This window comes from Cupressus sempervirens, chromosome 11 (assembly GCF_028749045.1).
Source record: "Cupressus sempervirens isolate cs-2001-9-10 chromosome 11, ASM2874904v1, whole genome shotgun sequence".
NCBI classification, from domain to species: domain Eukaryota; kingdom Viridiplantae; phylum Streptophyta; class Pinopsida; order Cupressales; family Cupressaceae; genus Cupressus; species Cupressus sempervirens.
The window spans coordinates 454,771,505-454,790,638 of NC_143128.1; positions in this window are offsets into that span (position 1 = coordinate 454,771,505).

A 19,134-nucleotide genomic window follows, 5' to 3' on the forward strand; every position below is an offset into this window, starting at 1 on the left:
AGTAGAGAGTCTCCTTCTAAATGGATTCTTTTAATCCCTTCTTTAATGGCTATTTGAACTGCTATCAGAGCTGCATGGCATTCTGCAATGTTATTTGTGCCATTAGGAAGTTGTTTTGCTCCCACCATTAAAAAGTGCCCATTGCTGTCTCTGAAAACTAACCCAATCCCTGAAACCCCTGAGTTGCCTTTTGCAACTCCATTGAGATTAACTTTGACCTGACCTTCTTGTGGTTTTTCCCCTTTCAGTCTTCTCCTGCCTTACTGCTTTATTGCTTGTAACCAATGCTCCTAAGGTGATTTAATTCTAATCCTCGGCCACAAACTTTGCATAAGTCTATCATCTTTTGTAAATGGGATCTTCATTCCTTGTCTCCTTGTCGCAGACACACTAACTGTTTCTTCTATTACATTGATTATTCTATTTAAGCATCTTCTTAAGCTCTCCTTTTTGCCCCTAAAGATCCTCCTATTTCTTTCCTTCCATAACTCCCATATTATCAGAGAAGGAGCTACTAACCAAATACTTGAAAGGGTTGACTTCCCATGTCCCCTTGGCAAACCATCAAAGACCTCCCTTAGTGACTGTGCTCTTGGACCTTGCCATTGTAATTTAAATTGAACCACATCCCAACACTTACTAGCATATTGGCATTGGATTAATAGGTGATCTATGGATTCTTCTTGTCTCTCACATAAAGGGCAACTAGATGGGCCTATAATCCCTATTTTCCTTAGTCTTTCTACTATTAGAATCCTTCCTCTATAATCGAGCCATGCAAAGGCCCCTGGTTTAGGTAGTGCATCCTTATTCTAGTAGAGGTCCTTAGAGATGAAGCCTTCCTTTCCGATTTCTGCTAAAAGATTATACCCAAGTTTGACTGAATACTTACCTGATAAAGATCCACACCAAACAATTTTTTCTTTTCTGATGGTTAGCAACACATTCCTTTCCTTGAAGATAAGTTTCATCTGCATCTTTTGTTCTTCTATCAAGTCCTCCCTTGACACATCCTGCTAGCACCATTCTTTACCATTCAAGCTATCCTTTTCATACAGATAATCTTTAACCGAATTACCCCATATTTCTTTAAAGTAAGTCTTTAGTTCATTAACCTTATTTATTTTTCCTAGAACTACCATCCCATTCCATGACTCTTCCCAGAATTTTGCAGATTTCCCATCCCCTATCTACCATGATAGATGCTTTGTTATCACTTCTCTACAAGATAACATAAAGTTCCAAATAGCTGATCCTCTTGGAGGGTTCCTTATAGTGAAAATTCTCTGGTCTTCCATAGAATCCAAGTATTTACCTTTCAAAACTTTAACCTAGTAGAGTTGTGGATGCTCATATATTGCCCATATTAGTTTTGATCCAAGTGCTTTATTCATTAAATTCCAATCTCTCAAACTTGCTCCCCCTTCATCCTTGGGATGACATATTTTTTCCCATGCTAATAGTGGAATCTTATTGTCTTCATTGGCTCCATTCTAGAAAAACTTCCTCATTTTTCATTCCATTATCTGGACCACTTTTTTTGGGATATGCAGGCACATCATAGCAAAGATCGACATTGCTGAAAGGACTATTTGGAGCATTAGTATTCCACTCGCTAACCATTTACCTCTCCAACCTTCCATTTTCTTTTGACACTTTTCAATAAGCTTGTCCCATAAATCTGACTTGTTTCTTCCTACAAAAAATGGGATTCCTAAATACTTATTTGGCATTAGCCCCATTTTTATATCCAGGATACGATAGTTTCTACATTTAACATTTTGAGGACTATTGAAGCAAATTTTTTTTGACCATATAATTCTACCATATAATTTTACCATATAATTCTAAAGTGTCTTTCATCACCTTTTCTTCCTCTAGACTTGCTACACCTACTAAGAAGGTGTCATCCACAAATTGTAAGTGTGTGAGAGGTTCCACTATATCTGTGATTTTTATCCCCTTCCATTGACCTTGTTCTCTTTGTTTTTGAATCAGCCTACCCAACACTTCTGTCATGATGATAAAGAGGACAAATGATAGTGGGTCCCCTTTTCTAATACCCTTATCTTGTTCAAAAAAGCCTTGTGGACTCCCATTTATTGGAACTGAAAAATGAGGTGTTTGAATACAACTTCTTACCCATTGGATCCATTCCTTGCTAAACCCAAATCTGCTTAGTACTTCCAACATGAAGCTCCTATTTACCTCATCATATGCTCTTCGTATATCTAGTTTAACCATCATATTTTGTGATTTTGAAGCTCGAATGGTGTGCACTGCTTCATGAGCCACAACTACCCCTTCAATAATCAATCTCCCTGGCAAAAAACCACTTTGCTCTGTAGAAATAATTGAGTTAAGCACCTGCTTAAGTCTATTTTCCATCACCTTTGAAATGATCTTATAAACTATGTTGCATAAAGAAATGGGTCTAAAGTCCTCGAAAGTTTTTTGAGTTTCCTTCTTTGGCACAAGGGCTATAAGGGTATTATTGAAATCTTTCAAGATGAAATCACCTTGCCTTGATTCCTCTACTACTTCCCATAAATCTTTAAGGAAAATATTACTTAATTTTTGAAAAAGAATAGCTAGGAAACCATCAAGTCCTAGGGCTTTGTCCCCTCCTAACCCTTTTAAGGCTTGAACTACTTCATTTTCATTAATTGGCCCTATGAGAACTTTGTTTTGGGCTTCAGTTATCATTGCTAGAATGATATTCATAACCTTCTCAATCTTTGAACTGTCCCCTTCTTCTTGCTGCCCTTTATGTGAAAAAAAGTTAATGGCTTCCATATTTATTTCCTCACTGTCTTTCTTTAGATTTACATTCATATCTTGGATTTCATAGATTCTATTCTCTGCTCTTCTAAATTTCACCAAGTTATGAAAGAAAGTGGTATTTCTGTCACCATCTTTTAGCCACACTTCTCTGAATTTTTGCCTCCAAAATATCTCTTCTTTATTTAGACAATCTTCCAATTCCTTCCTCAATATTTTCTCCAACTTGAAATCTTCTTCAAACATTCCATTTTCTATAACTTTGAGGCTTAGATTTTTTAACTTCTCTTCAACATCCTTTTTTTTATATCAAATATGTTACCAAAATGTTCATGATTCCAAATTTTAATTTGTTCCTTTAGATATTGCAACTTTTTAAAGAAAATAAAAGCTTTATTACCTTTTCTAGGTGGGGCATTTTTCCACCAATTCTCAATCATCTCTGAGAAACCTTCAGTTTTCAACCACATTGCTTTAAATTTAAAGGGGCATCTATCCGACATTTTTTCAACTCGGATACAAAGAAATATAGGAAAATGATCTGAACCTTGGTAAGGGAGGATTTCTGCATCACAAGACCAATTTTCCTTTGCCCAATTCCCTGCCATTAAAAACCTATCCAACTTTTTAGCTATATGCACGAATCCTTCTCTTTGATTGGTCCACGTGAAATCACCTTTTTTGAAATTTATATTTATTAATCCATTGTCATTGACAAAAGCACTGAAATCCTTTTGACTTTTAGAAATCCATCCTTTTCCTCCTTTATTGTCTTCTGGTTTTAAAATGGCATTGAAGTCCCCTCCTAAAATAGTCACCTCATTGCCCATCACCTGCACTTTCTCGACTATAGACTGCCATAATGTTCTCTTTTGAGCATTATTATTTGGACGATAAACATTTATCACCCTAAAGAAGCAGTGAAGATGTTTGACATAAACCTTTTCCCATTTCCAGTTTGCATTTGAAATTGACTCCGAAATAGATATAGTTTTTGATTTCCAAAGAACTGTTAGACCTCCAAAAGCTCCCTCTGCTCCTGTCAACATACATTCCCATCTTTTGAATTTGTTTTTAAAATTGGAAAAATCTTCTTCTTTGATTTTAGTTTCCTAAAGAAAAATGAGATCCGGCTTTGATTGATCAAGGCACCTCTTAATCAATCGTATCTTGTTAGGGGCATTGCAGCCCCTAACATTCCACGATAGTGTTTTCATGGCTCCCGAGAAAAGGCTAAGCCTTTTCCCGATCTCAATATTTTGGTTTGGCTTGCTTCTTTGCCTGCCATATCCAGCTTAAACCTGATAGGTTTTGGTCCTCTTTTTCTCTGCCTACCAACATTAGGCTTCTTCTTTTTGGTGTTGGTTTTTTCTAATGATCTCTCTTCCATGATGCCTGGCTCCTCTGATAAGACAAGGTCATTTAAAAGGCCCTCTTCTGTGGGTGATACCTCCTCATCTTTACCACTGTAGTTGTCCAGTGTTTCCTCAAAGGATTTGCTTAAGTTTCTACTTGGGGAGACTTCAATGTCTTTAAACACTAACCCCTCATCTTCTAAGATCATCTTACCACTCAGAGTATCATTAAAAACTGCCTTTTCTCCTGATGGATTTTTTTGATCATGCATTTCTGTCTCCTCATTTTGAAAATCTGACCTACCCCATTATTAACCCTTGGAACTAACACTTCTTCCCATTGAGTTTCCCTTATCATTTGAGTGGAGTTTTCTTTTTCCTCCAGAGTATCTACTACATCTACTCTACTCTCCATACCCCTTTCCTCTATTACCCTTTGTTTAGGAAGTTCCTGATTATCCTTTAAATTATTTGTGGAGGATTGGTGGTTTGCTTGTAGATCCTGCAACATTTGACCTTCCACCTTCTCCAAATCATCTAGGAGTTTGTCTACCTCCAAACCTTTCCTTTTCCTGTTCTTGACATTCAGGACAATCTCTGATTCAGTGCTATTTTCCTCTCCTTCCCATATTTCAATTTGCTATTTCCAAACTCCATATTCTGTGCTTAGATTGATGAAATCTGGGCATGGATTTCTTTCCTTTAAAAGAATTAAGAGCCTCAGATGGGAAGATGAATATGTTTTATTTAGAACCATCTTTGAATTTACATAATCTCCTATTGTGTTTCCAATCTGTTCTAACACCTTCTCTCCCTAATATTCCGTTGGTAGATTTTGAAGATTGACCCAAATAGGTAAAGACTGCAATTTTTCTTTGCTCAGGTTGAAATTTGGCCTCCATTCCTTGGTAATGATACCCTTTTCCTCTAGTAGATAAGGGCTATTGCTCATTATGGCATCTTTATTTTCTTTACTAAGTGTTATTCCCTAATAGAAACCATTTGATAGGGTTTTAATCTACATTCCACCCCCCATAAAGATTTGCATCCCATCCTAATAGTTCTAACCGATGGCCATGGTTCCAGCCATTTAAAGAAAAAGGCTTTCTCTCTCAGATCTCTAATAGATTCATTCAAGCTATCACTATTAATATAGATAATAGACATTACCTTATAAGTGAAAATTACTTTTGAGATGTGGGCTAGCTCTTTTTTTGCTGGTTTCTCCCCTTTTGCTGCTTCCTCTATTTGCTTCGATCTGTAAAACTTATGGGAAATCTTAGAGTAATCAAACTTATCAAACCATCTATAGATAGGATCACTCCTATTCCTCCCATATCCCTATTGTCATTCATTCCTTCCATTCTGCCTTCTCTGTAGGGGAGTAAAATACCCTCATTCTTGGTAAGAGGATATTGCTAGTTGCCCCCCATTCCTCTTGAAATGATTCATAGGCCATTTACGAATGAGTTGATTCCCATAAAACCAGCCCTCCTGACGCTTGAAGCCTGTGCGTCTCTCTTCATCTTGTCCGACAAACCCCCTTCCTGGAACTGTTAACTGTTGCCCCCATCGTTCAAATCTTTGGTTCACCCACTCTTGCTCCATCCTTTATTATAGTCCTAATTAATTTCTCAATTAATTAAATATAATTAAAATGTCGTAATAATTTCCCATTAAATTAAATCATTAATTTAATCTTTTACTTAGACTTAATTAATAGAAAATCCACCAAAGACTCATAAAGTAAAATATGAAAACCCATCATAGAAAAAAACATACAAAATCAAACTAAATGGTTATAATCACAAATTAATGTCATTCGACACATTTAGAGGGTACTTGAATCAGATACTTATCCTAATTTTCAATTAGGACAAATGGCTTAAAGGTTTAGGATTTAGACTTAAGAAATTATCTCCCCTCTCTTACCATTGAGATAATGTGATAGGGTACGCTCATCTTGGCAATTTAGGGAAGTCAATACCCGATACTTGAAACCTACATAAAATCCATGCATGTACAAACACAATATTCTAAGCTAAATAGGCAATGGTAGGAAGTGGTGCATTGTGTAGATCCTGACTAGAAGGTGACTATGACTCCCTTCCTTAACCACATCATAAATGCCATGCATAAAGAACACAAACACCACACCATACACATGTAGTAAGGGGTAAGTATCCATAAGAAAACACATATGGTAATAAACCATCTAACTAGTCATCATCAATAACTAAAATTACTAAATAATCATCATACGTACATGAAATATAGAGTATGAAGTAATCTCATCATATAATAAATTGAATGTGAAACAATATTTGATAATATCAAAACAATAGTACTAATCATCAAATATAAAACTGACCTAAAAGAGTTTGGCAATGATAGAAAAAATGCAGACTAGGGCAGGCACTACAAGTATTCACTACCTAAAGCATACAAGATTTTGTTTCCTTGTATGAACAACATTGCAGAATATGAAGCTCTCATTAATGGCATGAAGATGGCAATCAAATGGAGAGTAGATCAATTGAACATCTTTGGTGATTCACAACTCATAATCAATCAGGCCAATGACATATATTAGACAAAGGATGAGAAGTTGATCCTGTATAAACACATGGTAGATGACATGAAGAAATACTTTTCTCATACCACTTTTCAACAAATTTCTTGGGTAGACAACAAAGTGGCTGATGCCATGGCTACTCTTGCTTCCTTGTTAAAGATGCCAAAAAATGATCTCCAACATGAGTTTCTGGTGGAAGCATTACTCCACCCTACCTATGACTCCCCAAATCTATGATGATCTATTCTATTGTAGGTATGCACAAGCTCATCCCACGTGATCACTCTTCCCATAATCAAGTGCTGCTGGAAAATGGTCCTCAGTGCCACTGTACCCACTCATAGAACTATGTCATAAATCAGTCTTGGTCCATGAAATGGTATGTGGAGAATCCTATAGATCTCCTCTGGTGTCACTATCATCTCCCCTAGGCCAAGTGGAAAGTGTTCGTCTTTGAATGGAAACACTCCACTAATGCTGTAAGCAAGCTGTGATTCACCAATATTGGTAGAATCCAACATAGATATGATAGACCCAGTCTATCTATGTGAGCCATGTCGGCATCAGTGAGCTATCATAATAGTGTCCCATAAGGTGGATAGTGCGACTGAAAGTTAATATCTAGAAATGTAATGTGTACACATAAACACAACAGGCAAACAATTAGTCTCTACTAAATAAACATGATGAAACAAAGTACAAAATTGCAATGAATACTCAAAATTTAAACTTTTTAAACATGCAATTTACACCAAAATCTTGTTCAAAATTTCATGTCCTCGGGCAAGATTGTACATCTTTGTGTGAGTATACAACTAGTCACACAAGGAGTGACCAAGCACTAAGCGAAGAATGCCCAAAATCTAGGGTTCCTTGCACAATAAAAGGGTATCTCCCATGTGAGAATCCCCACCACACTAGGTGAAGAAATACAAGCTTGGTGATTCTTCGTGCGAAAAGAGGCTAGCTTCGTGCGAGGAGAGACATCCTCACACGAGAACTGACACGACAACATTAAAAAACCCTTCTAAAAATGTGCTAACAAAGACTCGAAAAGCATGTAAACTTAAAAATGAAGCAAGGTTATTGACCACTCATCGGAGGTGTATACTCCACTAGCTGGCTGTGTCATCGAGAGCACTCAAATCAATGAGAAGACACGAGGACCACCATTTTTGCCTTAAAGCTCCCTTCTTAACTAAAGACAAAAAAGTGCAAATGATTTGAAAATGACCCTTTCTGCCCTTATATAGGTTTTGACCTAATTCTAAAATGTGCTCTAATTTGCACAAAAATCACCCCCTAGCTAATTTAACTATTATGAATCCATTTTCGAGATCAAATTTGAAATTGACACACTTAAATAACTCAAAATCACATTTTAAAATTTTGGGACAGACGCGATCGAACACTTGTGCAATACTTCTTTCTAATATTTTGTGAATCTTGGAAAGATCAAATCATAGTTTCTTCACTTTTTCAATAAAATTTTGGAAAAAGTCAACTTTGGTCAAATATGATCAACTGTGGTCAAACTTGGTCTTTTAGACCTCAAAATCACTTCAAATTGGCTTCAAAATTTCATCTGATCATTCTAATCTCTTCTATATTCTTTCTAATCTTGGATTTCTTCAATATCTTTTATCATACTATGCTACATCACATTTCGGGTGTGTCATCGTTCAATTTTTCTCTCGAGGGGGCAATATGATTACATCATTGAATCTATTGAATCTGAAAATTCAACTCAATTTGAATCTCATGTCTTCATTACTTGAGGTATCTTATCACTCAGGGCATCTTGCTCCCTTCTATCCAGCATCTATGTCATCTATCTTATCTTTTGATCAACTTATCACATCTTATAATATTTCTGGTCAGAGTTCGATGGACAAGTATCAGGACACTCTAAAAATTGACTCCTAAGGATCAAATCTCATTCTAAGGATGATTCTATGATTCATGATTGGATCTTACTATCTTTTATGGACTAGTATTTAGGTGTTCTATCTAGACTCTAGGGAATTAAGTTCCATTTTGGAGATAATTCCAAATTCTTGCTAAGGATTAAGCTTCATCCTAGAGATAATCCTAACTTTTACTGAAAATTAAGCTTCATTCTAGGGATAATTTTATGAATCATGATTAATCTTGTCATCTTTTAATGGACAGGTATCAGGATAGTCTAAACCCTGACTCCTGAGAGTTGAGTCTTGTTCTAGGAACAATTCTATGAAATTTGACAATCTTTGTGCTATCAACTTTGGTATCTAGGTGTTCTATCTAGATCCCTTATGGTTAAGCTTCATTCTGGAGATAACCCTTAAAATCTTATTGATCTCAATATCTAGGTATTCTATCTGGATCCCCTAAGGTTAAATTTCGTTCTAGAGATAATCTTAAAAAGCTTATCAATTGGTCCCCGTATTATCAATTTCGAAACCAATCTCATTTCTTGATTTATGCTTCATACTCTTGATTTCTTTGAATTGAACATGTTGCTTGCACATTCATTCAAAGAGGGGCAAATGTAATACCCCAAAATTGGCACATTTCCATATCAACCAACTTTGGTTTATTCAACTATTCCTAAGTCTTATTTTACTAGGCAATTCTAATTTTGATAATCGCTACTTGACCTAGGTGTCAAATGTAGAAAACCCTGATATGCATTAATCACACTATTTATTTAATTCCTAAGTATCAACTCAAATTAGCTACATAAACCTATTGATTTAATTTAATTTAATTATAAGTGTTCTACTTTAATTAAATTAAAGTTACCTCTTTAAGCTAATGTACAAAAGAATTAAATACATTTAATTTAATAAGATATCTCCTCTTTTTTATTATTGAATTTAATTATTCAATTAATTAGAGTTATTCATTTATGAGGTCATATTCTATTTTATTAAATTAATATTCCCAAAAATGGATTAACTCCTTTTATCAATCAAAAAGGAATCAGTTAACTCCTTTTATCACTCAAAAAGGAATCAACTAACTCATTTTATCACTCAAAAGGCAGTTAGTTAACTCCTTTAATCACTCAAAGGCAACCGGTTAACTCTATTTTCATGAGGACGTTTCCTTTATGAGTGAGTCTTCTCTTCAATCTTGATCATCCATTTCGATTAATCTTGACCTTGATCACCTCTTGGATTCTATTTAAGAAGCTCTCCATTCTTCATTACAAAGGTAGAAAATTAGAATTTGCATTGAACTTATGCTGAAATATCTATTCAATTTGCTCTTGCATTCTTAGCTTAATTCTTGCATATCTATCTCATTCTAGTTTAATATGCATCCATTTAACATAATATATTTCTTCATTTCTTAGATTAGCAATGCATTCTCATCTAGATTAATCTTGCATTTCTCATTTAAACTCAAAATCCTTCGTTCTAGAGGTTTGGTTGCCTGCTTCTTGTTCTGAGAGCAAAGGCAAAATCCTTTTAGTTAGAAGGCAACAGGTCGATTTGTCAAACTATTTTAGATGAACAATTCAATGTTTATTCTGGGATGGACTTGCATGTAATGACCCTATTGAAGAGTATGTGAGGATTTGAGGCCCACAATTCACATATATAATACCCCTGTACCCGAACCTACTTTTGCTGCCAGGAATATTAATGATTAAATTTTTTATAGTGGAATCTTGAACCTCTTTGAACTAAGGTTCAAAGTATAGTTCAAAGTAGTTCAAAGTGGTTCAAATGGTTCAAAGCAGTTTGAAGTGGTTCCATTTATTGAAGTAGGTTCAGATAGCTTATTTTGAGTCAACCTGATTTCAAGTTTAGCAAGTTTCATACTGCAAAGGTAGTGATTCCACTTCTAAAGTGCAGGTTCTGAAGCTCCATGACTCTTAGTTTCCATTCATAATGAAAGTCCATGAGATTTAAATTGTTCCTAGGGGGATTCAAAGATATGTCTGAAGTCCTTTTTTCGTGACAATTATGGGATCCACTTTGGTACAATTAGCTCTTTCAAGGTGAAGAAGCCCAAGTTTGATTATTAATGGATATGATTGCAATTTCAGAATTTGGAATCTAGATAAAGGGAATTAAAATGAAAGTGAATATCTTGATTAGCAAGTGGAAAATGATGATGCTCACTTGGCCTTTCTAAGAAAGAATGAGAATATGGATGGAATAAATCATAAACCTATCAAATGGATGGAAGCAAAGATGAGAAATATAAGATTGATGATGGTAACATTATCTTAACAATTCTGATTTGTAATAGTTTGAAAGACCTTCAAATAGTAGTGAGTAACTTTTGACTCTGATATTAATTTCAAAATCGCTTCGGTGAGAATGTGAAAAACTAGGATTCTAACAACACATCCAAAGTTCAACAAGATCCAACGATGGGATAATTAGTTATGCCTCTTGTACCAAGACCTATATTTTTTGTTTTTTGTTTTTAAATCCACCAATATTTCATTTTGGACTAAATCATTTGTCCAAATAGAATTTAATATGCAAAAATATATTCTTATAAACTTTTAAATCAAGAGTTTATAAAAATATTAAAATATAAAGGTGGAAGTTATTAAGAGATAAAAATAAATATGTAGATAAAGAGTATAATCCTTCTAAGATTCAATAATGAAACTAAATAGCCACCCAACAAAAATATATATATTGTAAAAACATGAGGAGAAAGGGGTTCTAGTTTATTTTAGTTTTTGCCAAGGGAGGAGAGACTGTCTTTTTTTTTTGCAGACTTTGGGCTTCTGAGAAGGGATTTTTTCTATTCTTTTCTATTTTTTTGTAACACAGGGGAAGGGAATTTTTATTTCTAGATAGTGATTATTGTACAAATACAATATAATCTTTGTCATTTTGTTGTGTTCAAAGAGGGGATAATAGCATATTTTAAAACGTTGAATTTAAATGTATGTTTTATGATCATTATTCAACATGGAGTGATATTGTTTTCCTCTAAATCTATGTCTGCTACATTTAATCGTGAACACGATTATCCTTTGGACTTGGTGCTATGCTTTTTGTGTATTTGGGATGAATAGTTTGTCTTTTCTCTGCATTATTTCTATTATGTAAATTTTAGGTAAATGAACTTTGTGTCATTTGTTGTTCATTTTATTTCAGTCACTTAGCTTTTTCGTATTTGTTCTGTGTTTATGGATAGATGTTTGTAAACATTTTGTGTTTTTTTGTTAAAAGCATCCATATTTGTATTTCTATTAATTCATTGTAAATCATGCACAGGGAGCTATACATAGATAAATTCATAGGGCATTTACACTTTTCAATAGTAAAATGACCCAACTATTAGTGCATATTTAGTCTTCCCATCTAGGCTTTGGGGTTAATTTGTATATTTTTCTTTGGAGGACAATCTGTTCACTAATAGTTATGAATATGTTATGTGTGTTTGGGTAAGGTGACAAGGTAGAGGATTATGCTCTTTTCCCTTTGTGAAAATTAGAAACTTGGACCCTTGAATCCAAGGTACAATTTGAGTCAATGTTTAAAGTGACTGCTAGAGTGATCCAACTTCCAAGAATGACCCAAGTGAGTACACACCTAACGCTAGTGATTTCAACTCAGTATAATAAAGAAGCTTTGTAGAGAGAAAGACTCCAAAGCCATGTTAATTTCTTCTTCTTGATTATGATATCACATATCAAGAAGAGGCTCTGTCTATTGCACTGGGTGACACCACCCCCAGTCTTGTTAGTCAATTGTGTGCACTTTCAGGTGTTGATATGGGTTTTTGGCCTCAACCTCATTCGTGAGGCCACTGGGGATTAATATGAATGGAAGCCTATTAAAAAATTTGTAGTTAGTTGAGACTCAATTCACCTCTGAAAGAGGGTATACTCTTTGTGCAAGGAGGGGGAAGAATCTCTCATGTAGATCCTTACCATAAGCATGTACCTAGATGTTGGAAGGTGGTATATGCCCTTGACCCCTACCACAAGGGTTCTCATTGAGTATATGTGTTATTGAGTCCTTGGAATACACTGAAAACATGGGTACCCTCTAGTGGGGTGACACGGTTGTGTGAGGTGATCGTATGCACATAAGTTGTGAGACAAAGGTTTTGCTACTTCTACCATTTTCGGTTATAGGGATAAAAGAGTTTCTTTTTGAAGTCTACAAATTGTCCAAACAAAAAAAGGTCAAGACTCACCCATCCCTCTAAGTTGATTTGTCCTCAGTCAAATTTTTTGTTAGAGTAATAAGATATTGCCTTATTAATTAAATCATTTTGATTTAATTATTAAGTCACTTATTATCTTTAGTTTACTTAAGTTAAATTTTAAGTATATAAGAATTAATTCTTTTATTAATTATTATCATGCAACCTAGGTTTTACCTTGTTAGGGTTTTGATCTCCTTTTATAAGGATTGATCTCTTTGTAATTTATTAATTCACTTTTGATAATAGAAATCTCTATTTTTTCTCATCAAGAATGTCTCATCTATAGATCTAGGAATTCTAGCCTCTATAGCTTTTTGCTTCTCTCTTTCTCTACAACAAGTGTTTGCATGCAATTTATTCTTGGGAGCTATGGGGTTGATCTTTTATCAACTTCAACATGCTCTTTGATGTCGTTTGGTTTCCTATTTATGCAGTCAAAGCCATAAGTTCTATTTTGCACTCCAAAAGACATATCTTGAGCATTAAATCTCTGATTTGGAGATTCTTTATATTGTTGGAAAGGTATTTGATATCTCTTTCTAGTGATCTTTTTTTATCTAGATAATGCTCCAGGCACATTCTACTTAGTCTTTTGTGTTTTTGCATTCTGGTGGATATCTTGGTTGTTTCAGGTCAAAAGATTGATTTCATTTCTTCAGATGATTTTTCATGGGTTGTACTATTTTTTGTATTAGCCTCATGTCTCTTTTGGTCTATTTAGACATAATTTTTATGCATTTTTTGCAAACACAGTGAGATAAAGTGTCATTCTATTACATTTTGGGATCTTGCAGATCTTTGCATTTTGTTGTATTCGCACTACATTATAAAGTGCCTTGGGGGGTTTTATGTTAGCCATATTCAACATCTTCCTTTGTCAAGTGAGTGTTCCTTCCATGACATTAGCCTCATGATGTGTTGTGAAACGTGGTAGTATAGGTGTTTATACTTCTTTTGCACTCTCGATGTTCTTAGTTCGTTCTGCATGAGATATTGCATTCAGTTTCAATGTTCATGTCTTACCTCTCAACATTATAGGGGGGTTATGTTGGTTCTATTTCTTTCTTGGTTCAATGGAGTGAGCTATGTATTCAATATTTGATCCTATGTATTAGGCGACTATAGTGGTTGGATACCTATGCATTTCGGTGAGATGGATCATTTACCATATAGACATTCTTTCGTTCCTATTTTGGAGGCCATGAAGATACCTTCCATCTTGGATTGATCAGCTCTTTAGACTTAGTCTTCTCTACCTAGTCATGTTCTATGCAGTAGAGGTTCTTTGGATTAGCAGTTTGACAGTGTTTGCAGCTTTATACTTTAGTGGTGTTCTTCATGATCATTTTTTGTTCTTATCTTTTAGGACATTCCCTAGTTTGAAGACTTCTTCAGTCCTTCACTAGGTCTTTCAACATTATTTCCATCTCTTTTTGGAGTAGGATTTTTCCCATGTGATTTTCTCTATTTCTCCTCTTTTTAGAGATTTGGTTTTTCTTGGGTACCTCATCAGGCCTTGTTGCCAGGACCCAATTTTCTTTCAACAATAGTTTCTAGATTTTTTAGCTACTCCCTAAGTTTATTTTAAGGGGGTGTGTTAAAGTAATAAGATATTTCCTTATTAATTAACTTATTTTGACTTAATTATTAAGTCACTTATTATCTCTAGTTAGACATATAATAATTAATTCTTTTATTAATTATTATCATGCAACCTAGGTTTTACCTTGTTAGGGTTTTGATCTCTTTTTATAAGGATTGAACTCTTTATAATTTTTTAATTCACTTTTGATAATAGCAATCTCTCTTTTTTCTCATCAAGATGTCTCATCTGTGGATCTAGGAATTCCAACTTCCATAGCTTTTTGCTTCTCTCTTTCTCTATAGTAGGTGTTTGCATGTAGGTGATTCTTAGGAGTTGTGAGGTTGATCTTTCATTAATTTCAACATTGAATACTATTTGCATCCCTTGCCTAAAAATCAATTGTCTACTTGTAATCCAAAATGATGTCAAACCTGAAAGCAATGTTGACATCTGATTGAAAACTACAAAACATTGTTAGTACTCTATCTAGAAACTATAAGAATTCAAAATCTCTTCAAAGTTAGTCAAAACTTGTCAAATCTATCCTTTACTTGTCTACACACTTGCAAAATTTTGTGCGAGTAACTACTAATAAGTCTGTCCATCTCCATATACTCATGCAGTCCTCTATACTTCATCTCATAGGAGGGTGAGAATCCTCATGAAAGAATCTACCAAAAAAACTATCAACTAGTTTAAAACTTGTCAAAATATTGTTGAAACTTCCAGTTAGTTACTTTCTTGCACGGTACAACATAAAACATCGCATGAGAAAATGCCAAGAAATTTGATGATTTACTTCCTTGCATAAGTCCCTATACTTCCTCACGTGGTTCTCTCTAAATAATCACACAAGCTTTGGTTATTAAATTGTCAAAATTGGGCTGTTAGAGGTATTTCCTCACCTGGTTTACAATAGTTGCTTGCCTCAAAGTCATTTCCTCATGCGATTTTGCATAGAATTGTCCAAAAAACTATGAGCTATTCTAAGCTCCCTCATTAAAACTCAATCCAAATCTATTCTATGTTTGAAAACATTAAGTCATTCCTTTTTCTACAATAGTCTTAAACTTAGACATCTTTCTTAGTTGATCACTTGATCCACACATGAACTAGTCTCTTTACTTGGTTGTCCTATTTGCTCTCTTGCATTTTTCCTATCTTGTGTCATGATAGTAAAAAAATCTTGGAAATTCTAGCCATTTCTCTAACTATTCTTACTTAGGTATACAACACACTTTATGAATCTTACTTCTTTGACACAATGTTCTAGTGTGATCCTTGTTAAAATTTTTTCATAAGTCATTGTTGTGACTATTGAAACTAGGAGTGGAAACATGTTTCCTCCCCATAGACTCATATGAGGTAGAGATAAAGGTAGAAATCAGAGTAGAGGTCATTCCAAGTTATACATATAGTCTGAGTTTAGTGAAGGGTCCTCATGATCTCTTCACCTATTGATCCACCTAGTGCTCAAAGATTCTTTTCCATAAAACTTACAACAAGTTAGGAATCTGTTATACCACGAACATCAAACATTGATAGGATACCTATGTCTTTAAACAAAACAATTAAACTTTTGTTCAAAACACCCATACAACCTAAACATGTTGAAACCTTATACACTTGTAGAATGCTTGATCAAGATCAAGAAATGAATGAAAATAGTAGGAGAACAAATAGAGAGGAATTACAAAGAAAAAAAAGAATGAGAGAACCTTACACCTATACAAATTATTATGGGGACACTGAAGAGATACCCCTAGAAGACAGAGAAATGTTGAAAAGATAAAAACTTCCAAAAAATGATGAAAATCTTACTCCATGATGAGAAAGAGAAGTATTTACTCAAACTCAGTCAAGAAGGAGAAAAACTTCCTCAACATTTCAATGTTGAAACAACTATCACACAAGAAGAGGAAACTGAAACCTCCAAATTACAAAAACAACTTTAGGCCATGCAAGAGAAATTGGCCCAAATGTTGTGAGATATAGATAAACCAATTAAACAAATCACATTATATATTATTTGTCCATTTCCTTTTGAAAAGGACTTGTACATGCCTCCTTTTCCTAGAGGAGTTGAGTTACCCAAATACGAAAATACTTAGGAACATCTGATCCCTAAGATCACTCGAGGGAGTTCGACACTTTGTTTATGGAATTCATGCACAATAAAACATATCTTATGTGTTTGTTCCCATGGAGTCTAGGTGGTCAAGCCATGGAATAGTTTTCAAGATTACCTACTGGTATTAAAACATTTGATGGAGTTGCTAATATGTTTATTCAATAGTACTCACACAATATACAACATCCAACCAACATACAAGATTTGTGTAACCTTAAACAAAGAGTTGGAGAACCTTTCCTAACATTTCTCCAATGATGACAACAATTGTATACTAAATACTCACATAAAATCCCTGAAATTGAAAAACTTGATATCTTCATGGATAATATTTTACCTAATTTTGGGTTAAAAATTAAACTTAAAGTTCCACACACCTTTGAAGACATGATTACGCAAGCCATCTAAATAGAGGAATTCATGGTAAAGAAAGGTGAATTAACCCTTCAAAAGAACATCAAGCAAGTTTCTACCTCTGGAAAAGATAAATATAAGTATGTTAATAAAAATCATGAGGTACTACATGATGGAGTGGTAGACCAATCAGTATCTGACCTCTGTATAAACATGCTACACTACTACAATCAAAACATCTTGAAAATATGCTACAATAATATACAATGACATGAAACGAGATGAACATAAATGTTATTTTCAAATACAAATGACCCAAAACTACTTGAAATCTTGCACGAGACTTCACAATTTTGCGCGAGACTTTACAACCTCATATGAGGAAACTCCATAGCTCACGCGAGAAAATAATATCATGCGAGACAACAAGTTATACACGCAAAAATAACCAAATTTAGGGGTTTTCATGTGAGAGAGGGGTGTCTCCCATGTAAGGAAACCCCACATCTAGTGTGAGAAAGTGCCCTAGTAGCACTTCCTCGCACGAGATCTCCTAGAGGCTCACACAAGGACCTCAAAAAAACAAATTGAGTTTTGTCAAAATGAGAAAATATCCAACCAAAAAATGTGAAATTTGAAAGGTACTAGAGGTTTCTCAACTACTCATTAGAGGTTCATAGTCTGCTAGGTAGTTATGTTGCTTAGGTTGCTCAAATAGGTGAGAGTGCATTGGGAACCACCATTTTTAGCCTCAGAGCTCCTTCTCCACCAAAAAGACAAAATGCACAAATATTTTGAAAATGACACTTTTGGCCCTTCTATAGGTTTTGACCTAATTTTTCAAATCGCTCCTATGGATGTGAAAATCACTTCCTTGGCTAATTTAACAATTATGAAATCTGACACACTTAAACAACTCAAAATCAAAATCTGACACACTTAAACAACTCAAAATCAAAATCTGATACACTTAAACAACTCAAAACCAAAATTTGACACACTTAAACAACTCAAAATTGAAATTTGACACACTTAAACAACTTAAAATCACTCTTTAAAAATTTGAGATTGACGTGATTGAATGCTTTTGCAATCCATCTTACTGATACTTTGTGAATCTTGGAATATCATGAATTCACTATTGCTCCAACTTTTTTCAAAATTTATAGAAAAAGTCAACTCTAGTCAAATTTGATCAACCAAATTACTCTAATTTACCTTCAATTTTGGGGTGTCATCTTTCAACTTTTCTCCCAAGGGGGTAGGATGATGATTACATCATTGAAGCTTTCAAATATGGCATAATGTCCTATTCACCAATGGCATCTCATCACTCGAGGCATCTTTGATCCCCATATCTAGCATCATATGCTATCCAACTAATCAATCTTATAATAGTCCTTGTCATAGTTCAATGGACAATTATCTAGGTGTTCTACTTAGACTCTTGAGTATTAAGCCTCATTCTGGGGATAATTTTATGACTCATGATTAGGTCTCATTATCTTTTTACTAACCAATATTCATGTGTTCTATCTAGACTCTATAGGATTAAGCTCTTTTTTGGAGATAATTATAAGCTTTTCTTTCAATTACTCTTTAATGGACAGGTATTGGGGCAATCTAACCTTGACTTCTGAGGATCAAGCTTCGTTCTGGGGATAATCCTATGAATCATCATTAATCTTGTCATCTTCTAATGGATGGGTATTGAGGCATTCTAACCTTGACTCTTGAGAATTAAGTCTCATTATGGAAACAACTCTATGAATTTTGACAATCTTTGTTCTATAAGACTTGGTATCTAGGTGTTTTGTTTGGACTCTGGAGGGTTAAGCTTCATTTTGGAGATAACCCTAAAAATATCATCAATTGGCCTCCATGTCATCAATCTCAGAATCAATCTTAGCTCATGGTCTATGTTTTAGACTTCCAATTTATTTGAATCAATCGCTTGTTCACACATTTATTCAAAGAAGGGAAAATGTAATACCCCTAAATTGCCACATTGGTATGCTAAACCAATTTCAATGCATCAATCTTTCAATATCTATTTGTTGATCAAATTAAGTCCTATTGTACTAGGCATTTATGATTCAAATAATCTCTACTTGACCTAAGTGTCAAATATAGAAAATAACTAATATGTATTGATCAGATACTTTATTTAATTCCTAAA